General features: G+C 36.4%; 1 pseudogene; it reads left to right on the top strand.

The window, feature by feature from the left end:
* Positions 1–6,884: 6,884 nt before the first annotated feature.
* LOC141516053 (protein transport protein Sec61 subunit gamma-like) lies at positions 6,885–7,192 on the top strand (annotated as a pseudogene).
* The last annotated feature ends 13,760 nt before the right edge of the window (positions 7,193–20,952 follow it).

The raw sequence follows: 20,952 nt of genomic DNA, 5'->3' as shown, positions 1-20,952 counted from the left end.
AGGAAAAATCCTTAATTCATTTGAAAAGAATAAAAGTCAATAGATAAAAAGAAATGGAGACTCAGTTGGGGAAATTCATAAAATTATAAGTCAAATTGGATTCTAGAATTCTAGTATCTGGTCACCCTAGAGGTGACAACGAAACATCTGAGGGTTGATACTTGGGGGAAGAGCCTCTGTCTTCTACCTCCTGAATCTTAACCAGAGAATGACCTTGTGAACTTTGAAAAGTTTTGGATTCCCCATGAACACCCCAGATCTGCTAGCAGTGTCTGAATTGTGAGTTAAGGAAAAGCTAGATGTACTGAGAAAATTCAGATATAGGTTGCTGACAGTAGCCTAGCAACAAAGTGCATTATACTTAAGAGAAACTCTGAGAAATCCATGAAAAGAAAAAAAGGACTTTCCTATCATCAGGACTGTGATTTGCTGTAAGATCTTCATAGATCTGAATTTGTATTTCACCAGATTCTATCTGTCCTGGTGGAATAATATGTCATAAATTTAAAAAAGGATATTTGGTACCAACTGTTCTTACTATATATTTCCTTAGGAAATTCTTCTAACTAAATGCTAATTCAGGATGACAGGCTAATTGATATCATTGGTAATCATTGGGGGTAGTTCACTGGTGGGGTCTTTCTTATGAATTACCAGAAAAAAAACCAAAGCCTCTCTGGGCTATTCCTAGAATTCATAAGGGATGTAACAGTTATTCCCTGGACACTCAAAATCCTACTCCATGGTGGTTTGGAAGTTATAACCTCAGAATCTATGCTACCATAGAGAGCCAGACATAGTCTCATATTCTCTTTTTCAGAGCCTGGCTTGATCATTATAATGAAAGTGTTCAATCAGTCATGATTTTTTAATTTGCCTTCTCTGTTTACACTTTTTTTTTCAAGTCACTGTGTATCCTGCTCCCTTGGTGGACTAAATAGACATTTTAGCCAATGTCTCAATTAACCTAATTTCAAATTGCTTTCCAGATTACATCTCAGCATTGTTTAGATGTGCAGTTCTCTTATTATGAGTGACATGGAGCAGTCTTTTGTAAGGTTGGGAATAGTCTGCAATTCTTTTGAGAACTTTTTGTTCATATACTTTCATCAGCATTATGTGAAATAGATTTTGTTCTAATATGTTTTTATTAGTTCCTTATTCATCTAGGAGTGTAGACAAGGTAGCTTAAAATGAGAGAAAGTGGCTACTTTTTTTGATAGAAACAACATTCTGAAAAGGAATGGCTGGTATATATGATTTTTTTGTTTCTGAAGAGGATGTCACATAAAAACATACATAGGAAAAAACATAAATTTTAGTATATTTGAAAATATTCCAAGTATATATATATTTCCCTGAGTTTTAAGCCCATTTATTAAAAACATAGAAATGTAGCAAGTTCACATTATTTCTGCAAGAATAACTGAAATGGGGAGATGAGAATTTACTAGATCCATTTCAACAAAAAAATCGCATAATTGATGGGTAGGACTGAAAAATGATGATCATGACTAGGGCACTTCTTCCATTTGCAATAATATATCTCTTATTCTAATACTTGGGAGACATAATCGTACCCTTTTATTCCCACATCAGTCTCTAGGGAGAACTGAATTAGGTTCATAATTTAACTCAATTATATAGAGCACAATTCTAGTTTCATATTTAAATCCCTTTCCTCCCACTGGGAAAAACAAACATTGATTTTGTATTTGATTTCACTCTGTATTTGATTTTGTCCTGTAATTGCCATAATCATGGTTCATTGTCTCTCTGAACTTAATCAGAATTCTGACCTGTAATGAGTTTAGCTTAGAAATCTGTTTCTCCCGCTAATTATTATTCTATTCTTGCCTCAACGAAATCTGTTATCCTTGGGGGATGTGGGTGAATACCAGGGACTCTGGTCCAGTGTGTTTATCACCAAGCAATCCTTCAAGGATGTCTAGTTTGCTCTCCAAGGAAATTTGGTTTGATATCTCTAACCTGGCAGGTGGACTCAAACCATGAACATTTCTTAGTCACAGGAGGAGAAGGAGTTTACCATTTCCAACTTCTAACCATTCATATTGTTCTCCATGTCTCAATTATGCAACCAAGTCATGCTATTCTCAACTCCATGATGCCACCAACCCTAGAATCAATTGGATTATTTCTTAACCTACCCTGTTCTAATTTTATAAAAATGAGCTAAGTCTCCATCTTGTAGTCTTTGTTCCAAACTGGGGTAGTCATTGAGCTGCTATATTGACAGGTAGCACACTTGGAACCTGAAACTGAGGAGCTCACATTACCCAGAATAGAAACAAACATCCTCAGATCTAATTTTTTTAGAGGAGGGAAAGGAGAAGGAAGTCCTTTTCTTCTTAATAAGATCATGGCACTCACAATGTGGGTAAATATTCAGTTTTGTCTTTAACAATACAAAAATATATTTTAAATATTGGAAAAATATCAAATTTTTAAATTTGAGACTTTTAAGACTAAGAAGATCCTAGAAATAGTGCTTCCTGTGACCATTTCCACATAATTTTAGATTGTCTAAAAAAATGGAAACCACACATGATATTAAAAACTTAGTGGAGTTTTTCATGATGAAGTCATGATTTTCTTTTTTTTATAGACATATTTATTTATTTTTTGTGTGTTGTGGGCAGTACCTTTTTTTAAAATTTTTTATTCTCATTTTGTACAAATGTTTTTTTACATTAATAAAATATACTTGTTTACAAGTAAACAAAATATCCCTCCCCCCTTGAATATAGATAGACTTGTTTGGGCAAAAAAGGGGAGAGAAAAAAATTAAAATTAAAAAAAATAATAGTAATAATTGTAGGTATGGCCAGGTAGCACAATGGACGAAGCACCAGCCCTGGAGCCACGAGCACCCGAGTCCATATCCAGCCTCGTAAACCCAATAATCACCCAGCCATGTGACACGCAAGCCAGCCAATTCCCACTGCCCTGCAAAAACCAAAAAGAAGAAAAAAAAGACCCCAAATAAAATAAAATAGCAATAATAGTAGGGGTGGCTGGGTGGCAGACAGAGCATTGGCCCTTGAGCCAGGAGCACCTGGGTCCAAATCCGGCCCCAGACATCCAAAGATCACCCTGCTATGTGGCCCCAGGCAGGCCACCCAGCCCCACTTGCCCTGCACCCTCCCCCAAATAATAATAACAAAAAATGTGCTTCAGTCTTTGTTCCAACACCATCAACTCTGTCGTGAGTGGATCACATTCTTTATGATAAGTCCATCACAAAAGTTACTTCCATATTTTTCCAACGTTGCCATTGCTGATCGCAACTCCCTCCTTTCTTATTTCTCCACTACCATGTACTATATATTCTCTCTCCTTTCACTCTGACTCTGCTGTAGGGTTGCTGAGTGGTGCAGCAGACAGATCCCTGGTCCTGGGGCCAAGAAGCCCTGAGCCCCCATACCACCCCCTTAGGCCCAGAATCCACCTGGCCCTATGGTCCTGGACCGGCCATCCAATCCAAGCCCCTTGCAAGAAGTAAAAAAAGAAAATGTGTTATATCTGACCACTGTCCCCCCATGGTCCATCCTCTCCTCCTTTATTCACATCCCCACCCCTTTCCCCTGCTCCCCCCTCCTTCTTACTCCAGATGTCTATACCCCATTGAGTATATTTGCTGTTTCCTCTCCTAGCCATCTCTGATGAGAGCAAAGGTTCCCTCATTCCCCCTTGCCTCCCCCCCCTTCCATATCATTGCAATAGCTCATTGTAATAAAAAAAAATCTTATTATGTGAAATATCTTGGACTATTCCCCCTCTCCTTTTTTCTTTCTCCCATTCCATTTCCCTTTTTTCCTATTGACTCCATTTTATACCATATTTTATCTTTGAATTCAGCTATTTCCTGTGCTTCAACTATAAAAGGTCCCTCTACCTGCTCTATTAACTGAGATGGTTCATATGAATATTATCAGTATCATTTTTCTATACATGCCGTTCATCCTCATTAAGTCCCTCATATTTCCCCCCTCTCCTCCATTCTCCATGCTTCACCTGAGTCCTGTATCTGAAGATCAAACCTTCTGTTCAGCTCTGGCCATTCCAAAAGGAACCTTTGAAATTCCCCTGGTTCATTGAAAGTCCATCTTTTTCCCTGGAAGAGGACATTCAGCCTTGCTGGGTAGTTCATTCTTGGCTGCATTCTAAGCTCTTTTGCCTTCCGGTATATTGTATTCCAAGCCCTATGAGCTTCCAATGTAGCTGCTGCTAAGTCCTGTGTGATCCTGACTGCAGCTCCACGATATTTGAACTGTGTCCTTCTGGCTGCTTGTAATATTTTCTCTTTGACTTGGGAGTTCTGGAACTTGGCTATAGTATTCCTGGGTGTTGGTTTTTTGGGATCTCTTTCTCTGGGGGATCGGTGGATTCTCTCCATTTCTATTTTGCCCTCTGCTTCTGAAATATCAGGGCAATTTTCCTGTAGTAATTTTTTGAAAATGAGGTCAAGGCTCTTTTCCTGATCATGACTTTCAGGTATTCCAATAATTTTCAAATTATCTTTCCTAAGTCTGTTTTCCATATCAGTTGTTTTTTTCAATGAGATATTTCACATTTTCTTCTAATTTTTCATTTTTTTGGTTTTGAAGTATTGATTCCTGATTTCTGGTAAATTCATCAGTCTCCCTGAATTCTATTCTTTGTCTGAAGTATTTGTTCTCCTCAGAGAGTTTTCTTATCTCTTTTTCCATCTGGCCAATTTTGCTTTTTAAGGCATTCTTCTCCTCAATAACTTTTTGCACTGTTTTATCCATTTGACCTAAGCTGGTTTTTAGCATGCTATTTTCTTCAGCATTTTTTTGGATTTCCTTGACTAAGCTGCTGACTTCATTTTCATGTTTTTCCTGCATCTCTCTCCTTTCTTTTCCCAGTTTTTCTTCTAACTCCCTCATTTGATTTTCAAAGTCTTTTTTGAGCTCTGTCATAGCCTGAGCCCAATTTCTGTTTTTCTTGGAGTCTTTAGATGCAGGAGCTTGTGCTTCCTCATCTTCAGACTGAGTATTTTGATCCTTCTTGGGCTCATTTGCAAAATATTTCTTAATGGTCTTCCTTTTGTTTCTTTGCTTGTTCATTTTCCCAGCCTAAGCCTGTTTTTGGGGGTGCTTCCTGAGTCTTTGGGACACTCCCACAAGGGTCTCAGTGTGTGAGGCTTTGTCCTCCCTCCTGGTCTGTGAATGACCATAAGCACCCCCCTCTGTCACGGGTCTGAGGTGGGGGGGGCGTTGTTCTATGAGGGGGCCTAGACTGCGATCAGGATCTGAATGTGGTCAGAGCCCCAGAGTCCTGTTCCAGGGGTAGAGGACAGACCTTGGCAGTCTCTCTCTCTTCCCTCCCTCAGCTCAATGGGCTCATGCCCTGGGGGCTCCTGCTTATGGGCTCTGCCTGCTTCTGTTTCCAGGTCTGGGCTGCTGACTGGCTGTGTGCCCTGAGGGCTGGGCTCCATCTGTTCGCTCTGGCAGAGGTCCCCCACTGTTCCCCCACTTTGTGTTGGTGCTCCCGGGGTGCAGCTCAGGAGACTCCCCTGCTGCTGTGAGCTGCGGCTCCCAGCTCCCTGGGGCTGCCTCCGGGAGGCTGAAGTTCTTTGGCTCTGGTGGGCCACCCCTCTGGCGGGCCGCCCCTCAGACCCCAGGGAACAGAGCCTTTCTGCTCTTTTCCAAGTTACCTTGAGTAGCAGAACTGTCTCACTGGGTCCCTTTGTGGGTTCTGTCTCTCGAAAGTTTAGTTAGAGTCCTTAATTTATGAGTTTTTATCAGAGAGCTCCTAAGACTCGATCCCTTTATGTCGCCATCTTGGCTCCGCCCCGAAGTCATGATTTTCATGATGAAGAAATAGAACTTGTACCATACATACAGCCATGATCCTTGAGTGACTACTGAGTAAGAAAGAATTTATCACAATTAAATAAAACATATTTGTATTTATTGGAGAATAGCACATGAGTGGTACAGTTTAGAAAAAAATACATTTATGATCAGAGTAACACAACATAGAAGGCAAGAGAGCTATAAGACAAGTTTAGCTGCAAATTATCTTGATTGCTCTGGGTTTGATTCTGGAGTGTTTCTTTGAAGGATGCTAGCTAGATGTGACTTGGAAAAGATCCCCAGGCAATTTCATCCAATTTCTTGCCTTTTTGAGATAAAGGATTTGTTGTTAGAAAGGTTCAGTGACTTATTCAGGGTCACACAGGATAGATGGGATTTCAATTCTAAATCAATTGTCTGCAGTCCCTAAGTTTTAACATGAAACCTCTGGTATAATGTCATTTTCAGCAGCACAACAGAAATCATCAATTGACTTTCCTTTGTTATTGTTTATTAAGGTGGAGGAAATTTGGAGGGATAAGCCCAAATTTTTTTTTAACTCAGTATGTGCCCATTACCCATGGTTTTGTCCAAATAATCCAATTAAAATTATGTGACTTGGGCCTGGGCAGATTTCTCTCCTGTTAATTTCAGAAATTTGTAGGTGAAGAAAAGATTCCTTGCTTTCCTTCCTCATTCCAGCTGTTCCAATTTGATATCTAAAGTCGCTTCCATTTAGAGGAAAGTTTCTGTGTAAGAACTGGGGTTTTTGTATGGTCAGCCTTACATCCATACTGGATCCATACTTACATCCATACAATCCAGTACTTGTTAAGACTGATATAAAAGGTCCTTTAAATATCTCTAATAAACTTGTTTATTAATGTTGACAAGAATATATAAATAGATACTTGGATGCTTTCTCAGAGAGAATGTAATGTGTTGCTGAATTGTAGCAATTTGTTTCTAGGAAGAAGTGCTTAAAAAGACCCTTTCATTGGAATTTTTAAAAAATTAGTGGGCTCCGCAGCGTCGGATAGTCATGGATCAGGTAATGCAATTTGTCGAACCTAGTCGGCAGTTTGTGAAGGACTCAATTCGACTTGTCAAAAGATGTACCAAGCCAGATAGAAAAGAATTCCAGAAGACCACTATGGCAACAGCAATAGGGTTTGCTATAATGGGATTCATTGGGTTTTTTTGTTAAATTGATCCATATCCCTATTAATAACATCATTGTTGGTGGCTGAATACTTTTAGATGAAGACATTTGCTGCTTCCAGCTTCATGGACATGTTTGGGATTGGAAAGGTGTTGACCTTGTTCATTTAGTAAAAATTTTCTCTAATGTGGTTTCTCCATGGTATTTTCTATATCTGAATTAAAATAACTTTTACAAAAAAAATTAGTAAAAGAAATGAGAATTTTTAATGTGAAGGAAGATAGGTTCAGATGAAATCTGCATTTCCAGAGTCTCATACCAGATTATCTTGTTGATGTTTTATCTATGGAGCAAATAAATCAATATTAATTAGTAACTGAGGCTGCTAATCTCATTTGATAGATTATTTCCATGGATAGGACTCATTTTAAGAACAAAGGAAGGTAAACTAGAATAAATGATACAAAAAAATTTTGAACCAAAATACACACTTTACAAGCCTCATTTAAAGAGACCAGCCTGCAAGACCGAAATTTTAATTTCTCAAGGAACAATGTTCTGAGTCTGAGCACAGATGATTTCCCATTTGCCTACCTTATTTTTTCAATTATATATGAAACATTTTAAACATTCATTTAAAAATTTTAATTCTAATTTTTCTTCCTTCCTCTCTTCCCCCTTTTGAGAAAACAAGAAATTTGATATAGTTTTTATATGTGCAATTATACAAAATGGATTTCCATATTAGACATGTTCTGAAAGAAACACAGACCAAAAAAAAAAATCCCAAGAAAAATAAAGTTTAAAAAATATGCAGTCTGCTTTCAGACTCCAACAAATCTTTCTCTGGAAGTAGATAGCATTTTCTATTCTTTGGGATTGTCTTAGATCATTATATTGCTGAGAATAATTAAGCTTATCCTCTTACAAAATTTCTATTATTGCATACAATGTTTTCCTGGTTCTGTTTACTTTTACTTTGTATCAGTTCATAGAAGTCATCCCAGACTTTCTGATACTATCCTGCCCATCATTTCTTATAACATTATTCTATATGTGCTATGAACATCATCATATATTGTTATTTCCCAATTCTTTACCTCCACAGAGTTTTGCTAAATAATTTTGTCCACATAAATCTCTCTTCTTTTTTAAAAAAATTATTTTGAATACAGACCTAATAGTAATATCTCTAAAGTGATTGCTTAGGCTTTTTAAAATTTATTTTTATTAAAGATGTTATTTGAGTTTTACAATTTTCCCCCCAATCTTACTTCCCTCCCCCAACTCCCCCCCCACAGAAAGTAATCTGTCAGTCTTTACTTTGTTTCCATATTGTACATTGATCCAAATTGAGTGTGATGAGAGAGAAATCATATCCTTAAAGAAGAGACAAGAAGTCTAAGAGGTAACAAGATCAGACAATAAGATATTTGGTTTTTTTTTTCTAAATTAAAGGGAATAGTCCTTGAACTTTGTTCAAACTCCACATCTCCTTATCTGGATACAGATTGCTTAGTTTTATAGCCCTTTCTACATACTTCTAAATTGCTCTTCAGAATATTGGATCAGTTCACAAGTCTACCAACAATGCATTAGTATCTTGATTTTCCCAAAGCTCCTCCAACTTTTCCCAATATCCTTTTTTTTATCATATTAGCCAATCCAATAGGTGTAAGGTGGTAAATATTTGCATTTTTTAATCAATAGAAATTTATAGCATTTTTTTCATACAACTCTTCTATAGAAAGCTTTGATTGCTTTGTCTGCCTGTTTGTATCCTTTGACCCTTTATAAACTGGGGAATGATTTGTATTCTTATAAATTTGACTTAATTCCTTATTTATCTGGAAAATGATAGCTTACCTTATTAAATACTTTATACCCTCCTTTACCCATTTGCTATTTGGGTCCACACATATGCTTTCCCCATTCTTCAAAATGAACCTGCAAAAAACAAACAAGAAAAAAGGAATCAATGAAATGTTCTTTTTTAATTCTAAATGCCACATCTTTGTCCACTGACAATTTGGTGAGGATGAGGGGAGGTAAAATTGGATGATGGGTCAGACTTTGGGCCATGGATTGTAACAGATGATTAGGAGATAGTAAAAAAAAAGATGCCTTCTATGAACTATTTATGAAAAAATGATGGGAAGGGTGGGCCTGTTCTGCCTAGCACAATACCAATTTTCTATAAGAGGGCTGTTGTGCCTCCAGTCAAGTGACATTAGTCATAGCATTGTTTCCTCTGTGTGTATGTGTGTATGTGTTTGAGGGTAAATACAGTCATCCTTTCTACATTGTAACTTTTCCTATCATTTCAATAGATAATGGGTTGGCATAAGAAATTAAATGAGAATTTGGGGGAGTTTTCTGGAAGTGGCAAGCAACAGGGTAGGGCAGCAGATGACACAGGAAAAATTTAGAAACTCAGAAATGCATAAAATAAATGAATAGTTTTATATAATACCAACATATTTTATTTTTTACTACTATAATAGTTCCAACTTCTCTGGTATGAAGGGAGGGCTAAAAATTTTATGTAGATTTTTCAGATTGAGGGGGTATGGTCCTAGTCGCCCTTACCCACCATGAGGTGGAAGGTATAATTGCATATACCTGCATATATACATATATACATACATATAAACACAAAAGAGTCAATATTTCTCTTTTCTTAAATTGGTAGTCAAGGGGAAGACAGATTCTTAATAGATTATAGACAAAAAAGGAATAAGAGTTTCAGAAACATGGAAGTTATGCTATAATTGTTGCTTGTCTTTCATTCTTGAAGAAGACCATCAGGGACGTGATGCCATGACAAGCACATGAATTGGATTTGATTGAGGGGGAACTGTACATAGTCACTAGCCTCACTTTCTCCTTTGGAGCCATTTTGGGTCCACTGGCCAGATATTAATCAGGAAGACTAGAGATGACCCTGGATGCAAGGTAATCAAAGTTAAGTGACTTGCCCAAGGTCACACAGCTAAGCAATTATTAAGTGTCTGAAGTCAAATTTGAACTCAGGTCCTCTTGACTCCAGGCCTGGTACTCTATCCACCATGCCATCTAGTTGCCCCTGGGACAGTGTTTGTACAAAGTATTTATAGAATAACTAATAAATAAATCAGCAAACCTGAAGGGATCTTGAAGTGTGCACAGTTCAGTGCTTTCATCTCAGACTCATTAATTTTCATAGAGACATAGCTGTAAAGCTGCCTGGGAGTCAGTGGCCATCTAGAGTTCAGTGGTCAAGTCCATCTAGGAGGTCAACATTGTCATAATCCAGATTAGGATTAGCTCTATGGAAGATAAGGAACTTGCCCAAAGTCCTACATCTTGGAAGTGCTGCCACTTCTAAGACAGAATTTGAACTAAGGCCCTCTGAGTTGAGAGGCAGTGTTCTCAGGAAGGTATGTATTCTACTCCTTTTTATAAAGTTGGAACTAGGACCCAGCTCTGCCACTAACTTTCTGGGTCAAGGCTGTCCTTGAATGGCAGATGAATGTCAACCAATTGCAAGCCTTATTTGAGGTCTTCCCACTTGAGTAGAATCAGCTCAATTCTCTATTGTTAGAGCCTTAGAGAACCTAGAGGCACCTCCAAGTCAAGATGAAGTATTTGGGTAGGATCTTAATAGTGGAGAATAATATTATTCTTAACCCCCCCCTTTTTGTTTTTGTTTTTGTTTTTTTGCAAGGCAATGGGGTTAAATGATTTGTCCAAGGTCACATAGCTAGGTAATAAGTGTCTGAGGCTGGATTTGAATTCAGGTCCTCCTGACTCCAGGGCTGGTGCTCTATCCACTGTGCCACCTAGCTGCCCCCTTTTCCTTTCTTTAAAAAATATTATTTATTTTTAACATTCTATTTAAGAAAAAATTGGTTCCAAATTCCATCCTACCCTTCAGCAACTCCCTCTCCCACTGGGAAGGCAAGCAATATTATAGTAATTGTGAATGTGAAATGATGTAAACACATTTATATTAGCCATTTTGAGAGAAAACTAAAATGAAAAAATTATATTTCAATTTGCATTCAGAGTTTATTGGATCTCTCTTTGGAGGTGGAGGATTTTTCATCATGAGTGCTTTGTTGCTGCCATTGTTTACCCTTCATTCTCAGGGGACCATGACATCAGGGAGGAGATGCAATTGAATTAGATTTAAGTAAGGGGGTGCTGTGCAGTTCTCCTTTGGAACCATTTGTGTCCAGTGGCAAGATATTGATCAGGGGACTGCTAGATGGCTCAGTGGACAGAGCATGGGCCCTGGAGTCAGGGGACCTGAGTTCAAATCCAGCCTTAGATGCTTCATAATTACCTAGCTGTATGGCCTTGGGCAAGCCACTTAACCCCACTGCCTTGGGAAAAAAAAACTAAAAAAAAGAAAACAAAGACATTGATCAGGACAATAGGAGATGGCCCTAGATACAGTGGAAGACCTTGACCTTTTTAACACATCTCAGTCTGACGGAGGCAATGCTCATCCAGGCACTAAGGCTAGGTAGGAAACAAGGCAGAGAATGGCCTCTTTTACCTGGATCCTTGTATTTATCAAAGAAGCAAAGCCTTTCACAGCTGGTCATCATTACAATATTGCTGTTACTTTGTACAGTGTCTTCTGCTCACTTCACTTTGTATCAGTTCATGTAAGTTTTGCTGAATTTTTCTTGCTGTTCCCATCATTTTTATAGCACAATAATATCACATCACATTCATATTCCACAGCTTGTTCAGCCATTCCCTAACAGATGGGCATCCCCTCAAATTCTTGTACCATCATACAAAAAAGGCTACTATAAATATTTTTGCAATATGGGTCCTCTTCCTTTTTCTTTGATCTCTTTCAGGATCCAGATCTAGTAGTGGTATTGCTGAGTCAGCAACTAGATATATATGGTTTTTTGACTTAGGCATATTATTATTCTTTAATGTTTCTGTGGCTCTGTGGTCATGATGATGTGGGTGGTACCTCCAACAGTCAATCAATATGCTCTAATAAGTGCCTTCTGTATATCCAGAACTAGGCAGCATGGGGGCAGATCATAGCCTTTTTCTGCCTTCTTATCCTGTGATGTTTTATTTCTGTTTCTCAGTGGAAAACAGATTCAACTGATATATTCAATCAGGAAATAAATATTCTATTAAAACAGATCTTTGGAAGCAATGGAGAAGTGATTCAAACAGATTTTTTACTCCATTTTTTGGTGTGGATTGTTTTCAAGTGCACAAAATAAAACATAGAAGGCTAAGCAATCATATTGAAATACATTTATCAAAATATTTTTGAACAAATAAGTTCACAGACCCCCAGATTTAGATTTCTTGAATTTAGACTAATAAAAACACTGCTTCAGATGCTCTGAATTGGATTCTTCCCAATTAATAAAGTGCTACCCTCTGGTACATTGCCTACATAGCAGGAAAGAGTGAGTTCTGACAGAAGCTCAGAGGACTATTTCATAAACAGCAGCAGATAACACTGAGAAATGTGTTTTCCCACAAGGGAGAATAATGAGGAACAAGAAACCTCCAAAGCTTGAAGTGGACAACAGAAAATAAGTAACCTCAGAAAAGCTATTGCCTTGGAGGCATGCAAGAGAAGTTCAACTATAATTGACCTCATTTTACTTAATGGAATTGGAACAGAAATCTATTTTCTTACTTGCAACTTACATTAATTCCATATTTTTGCAACCATTCTTTGGTGGAACGACCACCACTCTCTGAAGTTCTTGTAAAGAAATGGTCTCAGATGATGCTTTGGGGCAAAAGCAATTTTGGTTGTCATCTTTGGTCTCCATAGCAATTGCATCTATAAAAAATATTCAACAGCATCCAATTTAATCTGATAATTATATGTTGCAAGTCACATCTTTTAAAATAACTTTAAAATTTTTTCTAATTACATGTTTACACATGTAATACATAGTTTTCAACATTCATTTTTGTGGTAAGATTTTTATTTCCACATTTTTCTGTCTCCTTTTCTTTTCCCCTACAGAAAACAGCAAGTAATCTGATCCAGATTATACAGGTACAATAATACTAAACATATTTCCATATTAGTCATGTGGTGAGAGAAGAATCTGAATAAAAGGGGAAAAGGGCACAGGGAAGAAAAACAAAAAACCAAATTTTAAAAAAGTAAAAATAGTATGCTTTGGTATACATACCGAATCCATTATTCTTTCTCTGGATGTGGATGGCATTTTCCATCACAAGTCTTTTAGAATTGTCTTTGATTATTGTATGGCTGAGGAGACCTAAATCTATCATAGTTGATCTCCATACAATTTTACTATTACTGTGTTTGATTAACAGTGTTCTCCTGGTTCTGTTCACTTCATTCAGCATCAGTTCATGAAAGCCTTTCCAAATTTTTCTGAAATATTTCTGCTCATCATTTCTTAGAGCATGATAGTATTCCATTACATTCATAATACACAACTTGTTCAGTTGTTCCCCAATTGATGAGCATCCCCTCAATTTTCAACTTTTTGCTTCCACAAAAAAGAGTTGCTATGAATACTTTTGTACATATGGGTCCTTCTCCCCCATTTTTTATGATCTCTTTGGGATACAGATACATGAGTGGTAATGCTGGATGAAAAGGTATGTACATTTTTTAAGCCCTTTGGGTATAGTTCCAAATTACTCTCCAGAAAGGTTGGATCAGTTCACAACTCCACATTTGAATTAGTGTTCCAATTTTCCTACATTCCCTCCAATATTTATCATTTTCATTAGCCAATCAGTAGGGTGTGATATTTTAATTTGCATATTTCTAGTTGATAGTGATTTAGAGCATTTTTTTATGTGACTATAGATGGCTTTAATTTCTTCATCTAAAAACTGCCTGTTCATATCCTTTGACCATCTATTAATCGGGGAGAGTTCTTGCTTCTGATTCCATTTCCTCTAGGTTTTAAAATGACTGAGACAATCCTAGTCATAATTCTAAAAGTTTTAATAAAAAATTTAGAAGAGATAGCTCTTCTGGGTACTCCATCTCATCAAACTATTTGGCAAACTATTTCTATGGACATTATAATTATAAGTTTCCTGTCAAAGTGTAATCTTTAATGGAGAGGTTTCTATGTTTTAATTCTTGATATTGTATAGGATTATATCATTTCTCTAGGAATACTTCATGAATATAGGCTTCAGAATCATCATCGGATTATAGGAATAACTTTATAATTTTGTAAAACTCTAGACTATTTTCTCCTAATTCCTTTTTTTCAACCTTTTTTGATAGTATTAAATTTGGTCTGCCACGAAAGAAATGAACCTGAGTAAACCAATTTGTGTAAGCATAACATGTAATTCAAAACATTTTATCTGAGCTGTTTTCAAAGTGTCCCAATAGCAATGAGTTGCAACTGAAAATTCCAATCCCTGATGGCAAAGGTATATGGAAACACTGCTGATTCATGGTGGTAGATGATTATTTTCTGGTCTCACTCCTTTCCTGGTTTCCTTGTCCCTCATCTTCAAAGTGAATTCTCCTCCTTAAAATCCTAGCTTTTAGGCAAGTAGATCCAGCCCTAGGAGAACCTAGGTTCAGTCTTAACCAAATAGTATTCTGTCCAGTGGGCCCAGTAAGTGATACAGTGGATAGGGTGCCAGGTGAGTTCAAGTCTGGCTTCATAGACTTACTGTCTGGGCAAATTTTTGCCTCAGTTTCCTTATCTGCAAAATGAACTGGAAAAGGAAATGACAAAACACATCTTTGCCAAGAAAACCCCTCAAATGGGTCATGAAAATTTAGATACAACTGAACAACAACAAAATTCTGTCTAACAATGGGGTGTGACTTGACTCTAAATATATCTTGCTTAGTCAATTTTAACCTTTTTTTTTTTTCCCAGAGGGATACTCAGAAAAAAATAAAAAATTCTTACCTTGGATTGAAAAGTTGATGATGATTGCCAGCAGACCAAAGACCAGAGAAACAGCAGGGACTGTCATTCTAACTTGGCAAGGAAGAATGAGACTTGATTAACAGGTCTGAATCTCATCTGTACTCTTTTTGGGACCAGAGCCCTCTATTTATTTACACTTTCAAAGATCCTCCCACTACTCAGGTGGGACAGCTGAATCATCAGTCTTTGAAGCCTAACAATGTCATTGTTCAACTTGCTTTTTCCTCAAATGTCCTTCACAAACTCCATGTTTGGGGGTCATTGTGAACATGAATTGTTGTTATTTCTACTTTTTTAATACAGACAATGGCTTCCTGGAAAATAGAGGAAATTCTAAAAAACAAAGGGAATGAAGGAAAAGAAGCAAAAGAGCTATTACATGGTAGATGTGCTGTTAGGCAAATTCTTGTTTTATTCCATAAATTTAAAAAATTGAATGATAAAAAAAAGAAAAATTCTGAAAATTCAGACCCCTGTAACTAATATAACAAGTGAATGTGTATAACAAAGGAAATTGAAAGCCTTTGATTAAGCCTTTTGACCACCTATTTAGAGTTTGCCTAGAGGAAGTTAGCCTGGCTCAGTGAATAGAGATCTGGATCAGGGATAAGAAAGATCTGGGTTCAAATCAAGCTGAAAACATTTACTTGGCATGTGACCCTGAGCAAACCACTTAACTTCTATCTGTCTCCTTTACATGAACTTTAAATTGGGAATAATAGCAGCACTTACCTGCCAGGGTTGCTGCTGTTAGGAGCATCAAAAGAAAGAAAATTTGTAAAGCTCTTTACCATCCCTAAAACTATATAGCTAGATCCCAATTAGTGGCAAAGATGAATCCCTGAAGTGTTTACATTTATTCAAATTCACATTATTGAAGAGCAATTTTTTTTGGCAAGGCAGTAGGGTTAAGTGACTCACCCAAGGTTACACAGCTAGGTAATGATTAAATGTCTGAGGTCAGATTTGAACTCAGGTCCTCCTGACTCCAGGGCCGGTGCTCTATCCACTGTGCCACCTAACTGCCCTCAAATTTACATTATTCAAAATTACAATTACATGAAACAAAATAATGGGTTCATGCCCAATGGAAGTATGAAATGCAAGCTTGACTAATCAGCCTACTTGACAAGATTTCTTGTTCATGGTGATCAGGATATTCCAGTATAAATGCTAGCTGTTAGTATTATTATTGTAATTGTTATCGTTGTTGCATTATTATTGTTATAGTAGACAACGTCCATTTCTTTTTTTTAAATTGATTTATTGACTAGGCTAGCAAATAATCAAAAAATTGATGAACCAAGGTCCATTTTCCCAGTCACTTTTGTCCATCTCTTCCAATAAAAGTACATTTTTTCCTCCATTTCCATTTCCACTGAAGCACAGTTCCATAGAAGGCATATTTTTTATTATCATCTATCCATGTGCCAGGCAACTAGGTGGCACAGTACACAAAATATCTGGCCTGGTGTCAGGAAGACCTGAGTTCAAATATGGCTTCAGACATTCACTAGTAGTATGAGCCTGGGCAATCACTTCACCCTGTTTGAAGCAATTACCTCATCTGTAGAATGAGTTGAAAAAAGAAATGGCAAACTACTCTACTATCTTTGCCAAGAAAACCCCAAATAGGGTCATAGAGTCAAATATGACCAAAAGACCATTTGCTATAATCCATGGCCCAAAGAGTCCATCATCCAGTTTCACTTTCTCTCCCCCCTCACCAAATGGTTATTGGACAAAGAGACGACAATTATGACCAAAAAAGAACAGTCTGAAGATTTCCCTTTTCAGTTTTTTTTTAATTCTTATTGAAGAATGAGGAAAAATAGGTGTGGATCCAAGGAGGAAATGAGTAAAGCGTGCCACAAAAAAGTTATATAAGGTAGGCTAATTGGATATTATTTGCTTTTGGATTCAGAACATTGTTCTTTTAAAGATTGCTTCCCAGTTTGGTGTCCTTAAATGAAGGTTGCCAAATATATATTTTGGTTCAGAAGTTTTTTGTTGATCACCTACTCTAATTTACCTTTGTACTTAAATTTAGTCCTATCCATCACACCAGTCTATCAATGAGACTGGTGCCTTTATGTTTGGCTTCACTTGTCTGATTTTGTTTTCTAGTAGTGGAAAAACTATATTTTGAAAAAAAAAAGAAACCCATTATTCTGCTGGAGATTCATTTATTGACTAGTATGGATTAATTTGCTTCTTAGAAAAAAAGTCTATCATACAAGTACAGAGAATATGTGTTCAGTCATTTTTCAATCATGTGCAACTCTTAAGAACCTTATTGGGGTTTTCTTGGCAAAGACATTGGAGTGATTTATCATTTCTTTTTTCTAGCTCATTTTCCAGTTAAGGAACTGAGGCAAATGAGGTAAAGTGGTTGGTCCAGGGTCACAAAGAACATGTCTGAGGTTGGATTTGAACTCAGGAAGATGAGTGGTTCTGATTCTAAGCCAAGTACTCTTATCCACTGTGCATTCTAGCTGCTCAGCAAAGACCCTGCTAGGACTTGCCTTCCTCCCTGTTAGGGTTTTTTCCCAGGCACTTTCCTCCTCAAAACAAATACTCAAAATGACCTTTCTGAAGCAATCCAGAAATACATTAGTTTCTATCTGAGGATATATGACAATGTCCTTGATTTATATATCCTTAATCAACATTAGTAAATAAGTTTATTAGATATATTTAAAAGTTCTTTTAAATCAAGGCCATACTCAGTCTTAACCAGTGCAGGAAGTAAGGCTAACTATACACAAGTCCCAATTCTGTTTTTTAATTTAATTTAATTTTAAATTTTAGAAAGGTTTTATTTATTTATTTTGAGTTTTACAATTTTCCCCCCAATCTTGCTTCCCTCCCCTCACCCCCAACAGAAGACCGTTTGCTAGTCTTTACATCATTCCCATAGTCTGTATTGATCTAAGTTGAATGTGATGAGAGAGAAATCATATCCTTAAGGAAGAAACATACAGTATGAGATAGAGCAGAATTACATAAATAACATTTTTTTTTAAATTAAAGGTAATAGTCCTTGGTCTTTGTTCAAACTCCACAATTCTTTCTCAGGATACAGATGGCATTCCCTGTCACAGATACCTCAAAATTGTGCCAATTCTTATATTGAGACTTCCTTTAAATGGAGGGATAGCTTAGACATCACATCTTCATTCAGCTGTGGAATTCCAGAATCTAAGAGAGAAAGTTGTCCAGGGAATTCATATAATTTGAATTGGATTGTGGGAAAGAAACCACAAGCAAATGACCTCTCAGGAAATGAACTTGGATACATACCAAGAAAAGGTATTGGGTCTCGATGACCCTAAAGATTTTCTCCACCTTAGTAATTTATAACAAAGAAAAACTAAATGATGGTCTGTGTTGAGCTGTTGATGTTGATGGTATGTCAGAGGTAAGGTGGCATAGCTCACTGATTATGCAGACAATAGACTGACCTTTGATAGTTACTCCCTGTATAACCTTGAATAAGTCACTGATCCTTCTTGAGCATTAGATCATTCATCCCTAAATTGCAAGAAATTGAATGAAATAACCACAAAAAGTCCTTTCCAAGCTTCCATCTAGCATCCTTTGGAGAAACACTTCAGAATCCAACCCAAAGCAATCAAGATTATTTACAGCTAAGCTTGACCTCCTATGATGTGGTTACATACCAAGGAATAGACAATTCCAAACACAAATGCATTTTTTTTCTAAACTGTACCACTTATGAACTGTTCTTTAATAAATACATTTTACTTAATTGTGACAATCCCTTTTGTCCTCAGTAGTCATTCAAAGACCATGCCTCTATTTTTGGAGGAAGTTTTTATACTTCATGATGTTTCCATTTTTCAGTCAATCTAAAAATAAATGGAAATGGTCAAGGGCAGTATTATTGCTAGGATCTTTTTAGTTTTAAAATCTCTCATATTTAAAATTATACCATTTTCCACTGTCTTATTAAAGACTAGTATGTCAATAGGAAGAGTTTATGTGGGACATGAGAACAGAAGGAATCATGGTTAAACACTATAGATTCTTTCCACTGTATCTTTAAGGTCTCATCATTTGAAAGGATTTTAATTCCTATGTTATAGGAATGAGAGTATTTAAAAGGTAGCATTTATTTGATGCTTTAAGATTTGCAAAGAACTTTACAAATATGACCTCATCTTATCCTTACAAAAATTGTTAGAAGTAGGTGATATCATTATCCCTATCTTACCTTTAGGGAACTGCAATAGAGAATTTAATAAATTTGCCCAGGGTCACATAGCTAGCAGATGCCTTTGTTACAATTTGAACACAGGACTTCTTGATTAACTTTCAATGCTTTCTCCACTGTTTTGCCTATTTACTTAGGTTAATTAATAAGAGGTCAAGAAAAAAATTAGAATTCAATGTCTTCAGTGTCAACTCAACACCATCCCACCTATCTTTTCTTTTCACTCTTGGTCTTCTCTGTTTTCTCCTACCCCCAATCTAGGCTATTCTATACTTGCACCTATTTTCTACTGCCTGCTCATTCATTCTCTTCTTCCCTTAAGAATTTTTCTGAAACAACATGATTAACATGGAAATATGTTTAGCATAGTTATATATGTATAGCCTATATTAAATTGTTCACTCTCAAGAGGAGAGGGCAGGGAGAGAGGGAGGAAGAAAATGTAGAATTCAAAACCTACAAAAAGATGAATGCAAAAACCCATCTTTGCATATAGTTGGAAAAATAAATAAATGTATTAAAAAAAAGAATTTTCCTAAAAGTATTAAAGTAGTATATGTTAGTCTTGTTTGGTGTTTTACTATGATATTGTATTGTCCTTTTAGGGTGTCTGTGTTTGTGTGTGTGTGTGTGTGTGTGTGTGTGTGTGTGTGTGTTTGGGGGAGGGTAACAATAGGGAAGGCAATGAATTTGCAACAAAAGGGTCTGAGTGTGAATCCTTACTTTACCACTTACTAAAGCAATGACTTTGAACAAGTCACTTAACTCTCTGTGCTAAATTTTTTTCATCTGTAAAATGAGCCAGCATTGTGGAAGAGGGAAAATCAAGAAAGGAGGTGTTCTATATCAACCCTCTCCAAAATTTTGATCACACTTTCCTATCAGCCTAAAGTTTCTCATCATATGTGTATTTTAAGGTTGGTTAAATTTGATACTTGGTTTTAATGACAATTCTAACTGCAAATGGTGCAAGAAACATCCTTCCATATGGAAGTACTCAGAGACTGCATATCTCTACTAATGATCATTATTTTTTAATCCCATCAACCAATTATGCAATGTGTTTTGTTAAAATGAATTGGTAAATTCTCACCTACTTTGGTGTCAATTATTTTTGCTCACTGAGGTGAATGTATTACATTTCTGTATTTTTGATAAATGAACATAAGACCCATGAAAACAGGACTTTTGGAAGATTTTCAAATACATAAAACATATTTCTGATATGATTGCTTTATAAGTGGCTCATCATTTTCAGCAACAGATGTGATATAATACAAATATTACCAATCGTCCAATTTTAAAATATTATCTCATAGCATGAGTTTCTGTCAAAAAAAAACCAGATACTTTCTCACTCGTTAAACGTTCCCTTTGTCAGTAATCCTCGATATGAGGGGAACTAATAAATAAATTAGAAAAAAAGTCATTCCACAATGAATAGTGATTATAGGATACAAACTGTTCTCAAAAGAATTGCGTTAGATTACTAACAATAGAAAGGACTTCAGCTTATTTAATAAGACAAACACAAATAAAGCAACTTTGAGGTTTCATCTCAAATCCAGTGAACTGGCAAAGATGACAAAATCAGGAACAACCAGTTGACACATCAACTGTGATTAGTAGAGTTGTGAATTAACCCAAACATTCTGGAAACAGGAATTTTGTTAATTAAGGGAATGATTAAAATCTTCATATCTTTTGATTCACCAAGATGATAATATACACAATGACTTCAAAAGACATAAGTGGAAAAGACAAATAAAAAATTTA

This window comes from Macrotis lagotis, chromosome 3 (assembly GCF_037893015.1).
Source record: "Macrotis lagotis isolate mMagLag1 chromosome 3, bilby.v1.9.chrom.fasta, whole genome shotgun sequence".
In the NCBI taxonomy this organism is placed as follows: Eukaryota; Metazoa; Chordata; class Mammalia; order Peramelemorphia; family Peramelidae; genus Macrotis; species Macrotis lagotis.
The sequence above is the reverse complement of the archived record's forward strand: the minus strand, read 5'-3'. Positions and strand labels throughout refer to the sequence as shown.